The sequence below is a fragment of the Physeter macrocephalus genome, chromosome 18 (assembly GCF_002837175.3).
Source record: "Physeter macrocephalus isolate SW-GA chromosome 18, ASM283717v5, whole genome shotgun sequence".
Classification (NCBI taxonomy): Eukaryota; Metazoa; Chordata; class Mammalia; order Artiodactyla; family Physeteridae; genus Physeter; species Physeter macrocephalus.
Window position 1 is genome coordinate 64,570,232 of NC_041231.1, and position 9,446 is coordinate 64,579,677.

The 9,446-nt window shown below is 40.9% G+C and overlaps 1 protein-coding gene and 1 pseudogene across 4 annotated transcripts in view; both read right to left on the reverse strand.

The window, feature by feature from the left end:
* Positions 1 to 9,446, reverse strand: part of PRIM2 (DNA primase subunit 2) — a 295,574-nt gene that overhangs the window by 96,734 nt on the left and 189,394 nt on the right. The gene's annotated exons all lie outside the window — the stretch shown is intronic.
* Positions 1,907 to 2,645, reverse strand: LOC102993786 (40S ribosomal protein S7-like; annotated as a pseudogene).

Genomic DNA, 9,446 nt, shown 5'->3' on the forward strand with positions numbered 1-9,446 from the left:
GCGGCATGTGGGATCTTCCCGGACCGGGGCACGAACCTGCGTCCCCTGCATCGGCAGGCGGACCCTCAACCACTGCGCCACCAGGGAAGCCCAGTTGAACAATTTTATATGTATTAAAACATTCTTAAATTTTGACCCGTTTCAGAAAAGTATATGATATGAGTTTATCAGGGTTGTTGGAGGGTTGTTAAAAGTAAGCATGTGATAAGGAGGTGACATGTGGGGATAATAAAAAAAGTCTGTTTTTCTCAGCATCTAGAGGGACAGGCAGAAAGACACAAGCAAAGCCAAGGAAATTTCACAGTTTATAGACGACGAAGACGTTGGGTTAGGTGGCAAAAGAGACAAGCAGAGGCAAGGGGGAAAAAGAACTGAAACTGGGCAGGTAGGTCCTGAAACGCAGGTCTCTGAACAAAAACCGTTAAAATAAAGACCCAATTCTATCTCCTTTTGCAATAACATAGTGCTAAATCATGACTTTAATAAAAATTTGAGGTTTTGTCAAGTTTAAAACCTTTAAAAACCTAAACCTGTGCATAATAGTATTTTCCAGAAAAACTGAATTTTGCAAACACAGAAGTAATTCAGTGTTTATCCTTGGTTATTTTGTTCTGTTTTGTTTTGAGGTGATGGTCCTAAGTTATCCAAACTACTATAAGAGAACTAATGCTACACAAAATATTTAAAAGCATCTTCCTACTGTTGCATTTGTTCAGTAAGCCTACATGCAACTTAATTAAAACTCAGTCACATCTGAGGAACTTTTTCCTCCCACATTGTCTTGCTCATTAAACAGTAAGAGGTAAGCAGAGTTAGTTTTCCAATAAGGCTAAAAATCACAGTAAACAGAAAACTGTAAAACCAACAGTTTCAACAAATTAAGAGCTGAAAGGAGAAGAGACTTTCAAAATATCCATAACACATATTTACATAACCATATTTGACACGGTCCTATTTTCAATCCAATTAAACAATCCGATAGAGGGGTGGGAGGAGGGCTGAGGCATAACAGAGACAGGAAGGCACAATCAGTCACAACCACACAGAACCAGTTCTCCCAAACACTACCACACACACATCAAATCTACACAATAGAAATGCAGTGGATATATAAAGACGTAAATCAGAAACACACACATCTGCACACATCTGATCTGTGAAAGGCAGACCCATGCCTGGTCTTTGTAGAAACAACAGAAATATAAGCCTTGGTCAATACACCACCGATGTCAACACGAGCACTTAGATTTCAACAGGGAGTCGCTTCTGAGTGTTGAAAATAAGAGGCAAAAACAAAAAGAAATTATATGAAAGTGGATTTGTGGGTCTCATGACAAGATTAGCTGGTTAAGGAAAAAAACCTTTCCTGCTGTGGCCCTGATCTCAGCACATGACGGCCCATCACAACGCTGCTCGAGCGGCCTTCACGAGTCCCACCACTAAGACACAAATGCCACAGGACACAGCTGGCAAAAGGGGTGACACCTCTCCAATCATTTTCCCGTTTTCCGATTAGTGATGCAACTTGAGGGAGGGAATAAGGAGTAGTGGAATAGTTGCAACATTTTAGGAATTAGCTGCAATTCTGCCTCATTTGCGTAATTTTTCCAAGTCCAATCTGCCCAAAGCAATCAGGAAGCACAGCAGAGTAAGGGAGTGAGCCAAGCAGACTGACGAGGAGCACAGGTATCAGACCTGCTGGTCCTGTCTATGCTACACTCCCTGTGTGACTTTGCTTTCAGCTTCCTCACTGGGAAAGAGGGATCACAAAAGGGGTCACGAAAGCACCCCCTCCGAGGACTGCTGTGAGGATCAAATGAGATGTCTATAAGAGTTTACCACATGATTTTTCACTCAAATTGTTTTTTTTAAAATTGTGAATAATATTTTATTTAGTCATTTTTGTTTACAACTGAAACTCTGGGAATTCAAAATTAATATCCTTGCCCGTGAGCTTCTTATAGACACCAGAAAATGTTCCAACCTTGTGTTCCACATTGTTCTGCTGTGCTTTATCCAAATGAACCTTTATGAAAGTGGGCCCTCAGTTCACAAAGACTGGCTCTGGTGCCACATGGGGATGGGTTAGACTGCAGTTTACCCTCATCTGTTCTGGATCTTTCCATAATGAACAAGGCCTATTACCTTGTGTTCCACATTGTTCTGCTGTGCTTTATCCAAATGAACCTTTATGAGTTGGCTGCCAACCAGCTTCATTCTCTTGCCCACAATCTCACTTGGGAAAACCAAGTCCTCCAGGATGGCATCGTGCACTGCTGTCAGAGTGCAGCTCCTGGGATGCTTTTGCTTATTTTTTGTACAGCTTTTGCAAGTTGGCTTAGGCAGAATTCTCCTCTGCGTGATAAAGACAAGGTGCTTCCCGCTGAACTTCTTCTCCAACTCACACACTAGCGGACCTGGATTTTTCTGGGAAGATTTCAGTTGAGGAATGGGAACAAGATTATGATAGCTTTCCGACCACTACCAACTTCAATTTCCTCAGTGGTCATGATGTTCAGCTCCCACAGCAGGGCCTTGAGGTACAAGTTCATCTCCAGCTTCAGAAGGACCTGGGAGATGCCCAACTCAAACTCATCTGGCTTCGCACCATTGGGCTTGGCAATCTTCACGCTGGAACTAAACATGGCCTGGACCTTGCCAATGCGGCCAACACTTCACTCAAATTGTAATCATCATTATCATCCAGGCCTCAATTTGTTACATGTGGACGTTTTGGTTGTTGTTTCTCTCTACTCTTTAACATTCACCACTTTCTTCCCTTGAATAACAGGAAAAAAATGTATTTCTTTCCTATCTTCTTTATACTATCACATAAAATATTTAATCTTAAAGTAAAATTTAGATGTCCTTGAATAACCTGATGATCTGGAAGGTTTTATCTATAGCTACACTCCTAGAAAGTTTCCACAGTGCAAAACTTCAACCTCAAACACTGCAGGTTTCAATGGAACCCAGCTTTGCAGAGCTGCATATCCAATATGGTAGCCACCAGCCAACTGTAACTAAGCTGCACTTGAAATGCAGCTTAGTCAGAATTAAGAAGTTCCATGAGTGTAAAATTTGCACTGGATTTCAAAGACTTGGTATGAAAAAATAATGTAAAACATTTCATTAATAAATTTTCCTATCGATTACATGTTGAAATGGTATTCTGGATATGAGTTAAATAATATATTACTAAAATTAATGTCACTGAAGTAATTTAAAATTACACATGTGGCTCATATTTGTGGTGCTCATATACTTCTGGACAGCACTGTCATAGAGTGAGGACAGTGACAGGAAGCAATCAAGTGCTTCCCCTGAGGACTAGGTCCACATGCAGAAACACCAGTTGACCTACCCTGACTTCTATTTGCCAAGTGAAGATCAGACTCTGCTGGTCGTAAGTGGAATACAAGCTGCAACTGGGCCACTAAAGGAATGCCCAAGTCAACTGTAAATATGCTTGTTTTCATAACACTGTGCTTGGGAATCAAGGTTCCAAACTTGAGCCACACCCTCCCATTTCTACTATCAGGGAAGCAATCATGAATTCTGATTAGCTTGGAGGTAACCGGAATCACTGGGTGGGGGAGGGTGTGTGTATGTGTGACACATTTTTCTCTGGGAGTCTTTGCGGCTGCGTGACTCACCTCAACACTTAATCACAACAGTCCATTCTCCTCTCATCTGTAACAAGCTGTGCTGGGGGCCAGGGGTGGGGGATGGGGGTGGGTATGAATCCGGAAGACCGCAGGACCCTGGGCTAGGCCAGACAGAACCCGCCTCCCATCCTCAGGGAGCACCTCTACACCCTCCCTCCCCACCAACAAACTGCCTCTGAGGTTCATAAAATAGTAACACATAAAACACATTTCCTTTCTTCATCAACTATTTCCCAGTACTCTTGAAAGAGGTTAACACTATTTACTCCCTTCTATCTGGCAGCTATAGTTTATCATATTTTAAAAACTGGTATCAAATTAAAAAGCAGTGAAGAAAGCATCACGAGTAATCAAAACTGACCTCTGCATCAAGGAAACAGATTTCTTTGTTTAAATTAAAAAGTAATCTAATACATCTTTCAAAATGAACTGTAATTTCCTACATCATTCTATAAAAGTATACCAAGTCCCAATAAAACCCCTTCATATGAAGTCAGGTGTAATCATAGCACAAATGGAAAAACAATTTCAATAAGAGGAAACAAAGGTTTTGAACATCACCCATGATATCCACTTTTGCAATCACAATTTTACCCACTTTGGATGTTAAAAAAAATACTCTGACCACATAAGCTAGGCTATTCAGACATTTAGAAAGCACAATCCCTGCAGTTTGGATTTCTTGGGTGTGTAGGAAATCAAGTGAACCACAGTTACAATATATCACTTCCTGCTGTGAGGCTATCACAGGAAAATTCACTCAATAGCTGTCACCACTGAAATTGAAATGAGTTTCTTTCTACAGCTAAATCCCTAGTAAATGGTATCCCACTTGTGTTAGCCCAAGTGATTTTCCCTGCAGTTACTCCAAACGAGAACACAATCAATAAAATTCTGTTATAAATTGAATGTAAACTATTTTTCCACAAGCATGAATTTTACATAATTTTGTGTAAAAAAAATTCTCTCCAAAAAACTACCATCAGACGACACGTAGGATAATGATCTATATTTCCCTACAATTGAGAGAAGCTGTATGATTTCAAGAGGTGCACATACACAATAAAAAAACAAGCTCATATGGGTTTCCACATCAGGTGAGAACTACAAACAGCACAATCACTACTCTATTTTAGGTTGGCCTCATCTTTTCCCATATGGTCCATATTTTTCTGTTTATTCCAATTTCTAAGCTGCAACAGTCCAATGAACTGCAAGAAAGTTGAAAGTTGTACCTCATTTTTCTATAAAAAGTATCTGTACCTCACAGTTGTCAAAAATCATGGAATTGCACCCTTAAAATGAGTGCATTTCATTGTGTGTAAGTTATACCTCAATAAAATTGATTTAAAACGTAAAATATACACATACATCCCTATAAGATAGTCACACTACAGTGCTACATAGATGTTTGCACCATACACACTTAAAGCCCCCAACAAAGATCTCTATTTTCATGTGTATGTTTTTTATACTCCTTTTACATTCTTAGCATATTCTGGGAGTATAATAACCCCTAAGTAGAGGCTGTTTTGACTTGGCTTTGACCCAGGATAATCAAATGGTTACAATAAAGAAATGTTGCCTGAGAGATTGGTACTGAAAAGTTGGGGGTAGGGTGGGCGTGAAATAAAGTTCTAACACAGGAGAACTAAGACATTAAATTGATGGTCATCGTCTCATTTCCCCACAATGTACAGAGGGCGGGATGCTTCTGAGATGCTCTATCACAGGTCTACGGCACCCGACGATGCCCCCTCACACTTGTTCCCTAATAGTAGAGAGAACCAGGGACATGAAGGTGGGGGTTTGATGGAGGTTTTGAAGGGAGCAGAGAAGAAGGGGAGAGCTAATGAGGATTATTATTACAAGTCACATCCAGAGATCACGTCACACACTTTTCCTACACACTCTGTCACCCTTGCACAGCCATTAACAATGGCCTATCATGTTAAGGTCTTTGTTTCATAGATCAAAACAGCAAGGTTCATAATAGCTTTGGTTTTATTTTGTTTTTAAATACAGTCTTCAACATTTGGATAGGTCACTGGGGAGAAAGAAAGGGGGTCCTTCTGAGGTCACACAGAGAAACAGAAAGGACTCTCTTCAGTTAGCTCCTGATTCCAGGAGAAACAGTCCCAGGTCCCAAAACAAAAGGCAAAACCAGTGTTGAATTTCTACAATGTATAAAGAGTATTTCTTTACCAAAGCTTTTCCTTGGAAATGACAGAAAATTCACCAACATTTTATCCAAACTATTATACCATCTCATCCAGTCTCAACATTTAGTAGCTTAAAAAAACCTAAATGAGAGGTAAAATTTTAAAACATAAAAGTGTTCTCTCCCAGCACTGGCTCATTCAGGAGTCCTCCTGAGGTCCAGCCCCTGTTACAGCAACAGGGAGAGAGGTAAACAGAAGGAAGGATGCCTTGCTCTCATGGAACTTACACTGCAGACAAACACACACCAAAAAACAAATGAACACGTAAAAATGACCATTTCAGCCAGTGACGCTGCTGTGAGGAAAACAGAGCAGGTGACAGCACAGAGGCCCTGGGGGTGAGTGTGAGCTGGGTGACCAGAAGCAGCCTTTTGTGAGGCTGAGCGGACACAGTTACATCATATGACCAAGGTCCCCAGTGGCCTCCTGTGGACAGTATGTATGCCATCCACCAAGGACCATGGCAGCTCAATTAAAAACGGGCTTTTTATTCCCTCTGTATCAATGTTATCTTTTTAGAACTACTTTCTAAACAGTAGTTACAAACAACTGAGAGGGCGCTACACCTTCAGTGAGTCTGGGCTGTCTGTCTGTCTGCAGCCCAATCTATCAAGTGTTTTGTTTTTACTGTGAATTGTGCCTGGTTGCCAGGGGGTCTTCGTAGGTTCACTAAACATTTAGACTCACAAGATTTCCACACGTGGCACCAGGTGGCTCAGAAAGACCCAGGACAGAACCCCAGCTCACCAGCTGGGCAGCGTGAGCACTAGACCTCCTGCAACACCTGCACAGGTGGGCAGCTCGGGGGCAAGGAGGGCATGCCCACACCCGGAAGCACGGGGCTGTTGCGGCTCAGGGACCTCAGACCCTTCAGTGGCCACAAGCCCTTAGAACTACGTCCACAGCCACCTCAGACTTGGAACTCCAAATCCATTAATCTAGAAACCATTATTATACTTTAAAAAATATATGACTATGTAAACATATTTCAAATATGACAGAGAACCGTGCTGTCCAATCCAATAACCATTAGCTACAACCAGCTACTTAAATTTAAATTAATTAAAATCAACCTGCGTTCTTCAGTCACACTAGGCATACTTCAAGCACTCAACAGCCATAAGCAGCTGCTGGCTGCTGGGTCGAACGGCACAGGTACAGAACATTTCCATCACCACAGAAAGTTCTACTGCACAGCACTATACAAATTACTTTTTCACTGCTATTATATCACAGTAACTACCACAATGCTTCCTCAGGCTTTTTAAGAAAATTGTTTCCCATAGCATTTTCATCATTTTGTACCTTGTTAGTGCTTTATGCCTAACACAGTGTAAAATAACTAATTTTCTTTATTACTTAACTAGAGGACAATCAATATTTTAAAGAAACCCAAAGAGTGAAGAATACGAAATTTAAAAACTACAGACAATGAAACTACTTGAAAAACATAAACAATCATAAACTTTGCTTTCCAGGAAGACTGACAGCATCCACAATCCATAAATCCCTAAGAAACCTTGGAGTCAGAGGGCCAACAGAAATCTGACATTTCTACTTGGGAAGAAGCTGCAAGAACACTGTGACATGCAAGGCTGTGTGCCCACAGAATCATGTCCCTCTACTGTGATTTCCATGATGCTATGTGCCCCACAGAATCAGGTACCTCTACTATGCTAACAGCCATCATAATTTACTATAATTACTTTAAAATTCTCTCTTTTCTGAGCAACACTGAGTCCTATAAGAGCAGAAATAAACATGTATCCCTAGAACCTAACACCATGCCTGGCACCAAGTAGTTCCCGTAATATGTGTTAAATTAATAATAAATAAAACAAACTCTTAGAATAAAGGTTTGTGACCATGTATTTACCTCCACAAGTCACAGCCACTACGTACAACCTCATTACAAAGTCTACTGTTTACAAAGGTATCTATTTGCCTTGGCAAGATGGCCAGTTGAAGAGATAGGAAAGACTTTTCTATCTTCTTTCTATATCACTGAAAAGAAAATCAGTACTTTATATTTCTGTAAAAATCATTGTTAACCCTTTTTTAACTTTAAAACATGTTAAGCTAACAAAGTGACGTAACTACAAACCCCAGGGAAATTTAGTATTGTATATAAATTAAGAGTGGTGGTTTACTTGTAAAACTGATGAAAAGTGATGTTCAAAGCTGTTTTAAACCTCCCAGGAGAAAACCCTCACATTAATAGGCAGATCAATGGCCCTCCAAAGATGTTCACTCATGAATGTTAGGTTATGTGGGGAAAAGGACTCTGCAGATGTAATTAAATTAAGGACCTTGAAATGGGGCAATTATCCTGGGTATACATGTGGGCAATGTAACTACATGAGACTGTAAAAGCAGAAAGCTTTCTCAGGGTGGAGGCAGAGATACAGTCGCAGAAGTCAGTTCTGACACATGAGAAGGACTGATGCACTGCTGCCGGCTCAGAGAGGGGACCACACGCAAGGACCAGAAAGAGGCCTCTGGGGCTCAGGGAAAGCAGAGGAAGCAATGTGGGCCCCTGGCTGACAGCTCGCCAGGAAATGGGGATCTCAGTCCTGCCACCACAAGGAACTTCACTCAGCCAGCAACATGCATAAGCTTTAGCAGCACACTCTGCCCCAGAGCTTCCAGCAACAGCCACAGCACTGCTGGCATCTTGATTTTAGCTGTGGGAGGCCCATGTGGGATTTCTGACCTACAGGACTGTATGACAAAAATGAGTGCTGCTTTAATCCATTCAATTTGTGGTAATTTGTTATGGCTACAACAAAATTTTCTAATCTAGACACACTAATAAGGTTTAAAATTCAGCATCCTGAATTCTGTCTTCTTCAAGTCACTGGTTCACTTGCTAAGGACGCGGCCACTTTCTCGCCTCTCTTGTCCCTGTAAAGCTATAAGCCACCTAGGCTGCTGCTGCTCTCTGTCCTATCTCCGTCTCCTGGGAAACATCTCCACTGCAGTCCCTCTTAATGCAGTCATCACAGCATATCTTCTCCCCAGTGGACCTCACCTGGCCACAAAGAAGCTGCTAACACTCTGTAATTGTTCTTCACAGCTTTTTTCAACCAAAAAAAGCCTGAATACCCAGTAAAATGGGAATGGTTAAGATAGATATATCTATCCTCAACTGAATACTGTAAGTCACTTAAAAACGGAGCCATGAAAAGTAATCTTCTACTTTACTACATAGGTATGACATACTAAGTGAAAAAAAATTTTTTTAAGTTTAACCATTTAAATTATTATTATGCAAAAATACATAGAGATTACAACAAAAGCCTAGCAGTGGTTATATTAGTGAAGCAGGATTCGTTTCTTCTATTTTTCCAAATTTTATATAGTGTGACTATAAATTTTATCAAAAAACATTAAATGACATAAAATTTGTAACATAAGCCACATATACCTCTCTCCTTCCTCTGCTTGATTAAGCTGCAGCAACTATTCCAGTACAGTTGCTTGCATGCCTGTGTGTGTGTGTGTGTGTGTGTGTGTCTGTGTGTGTGTGTGTGTGTGTGTGTGTGTGTGTGTGTGT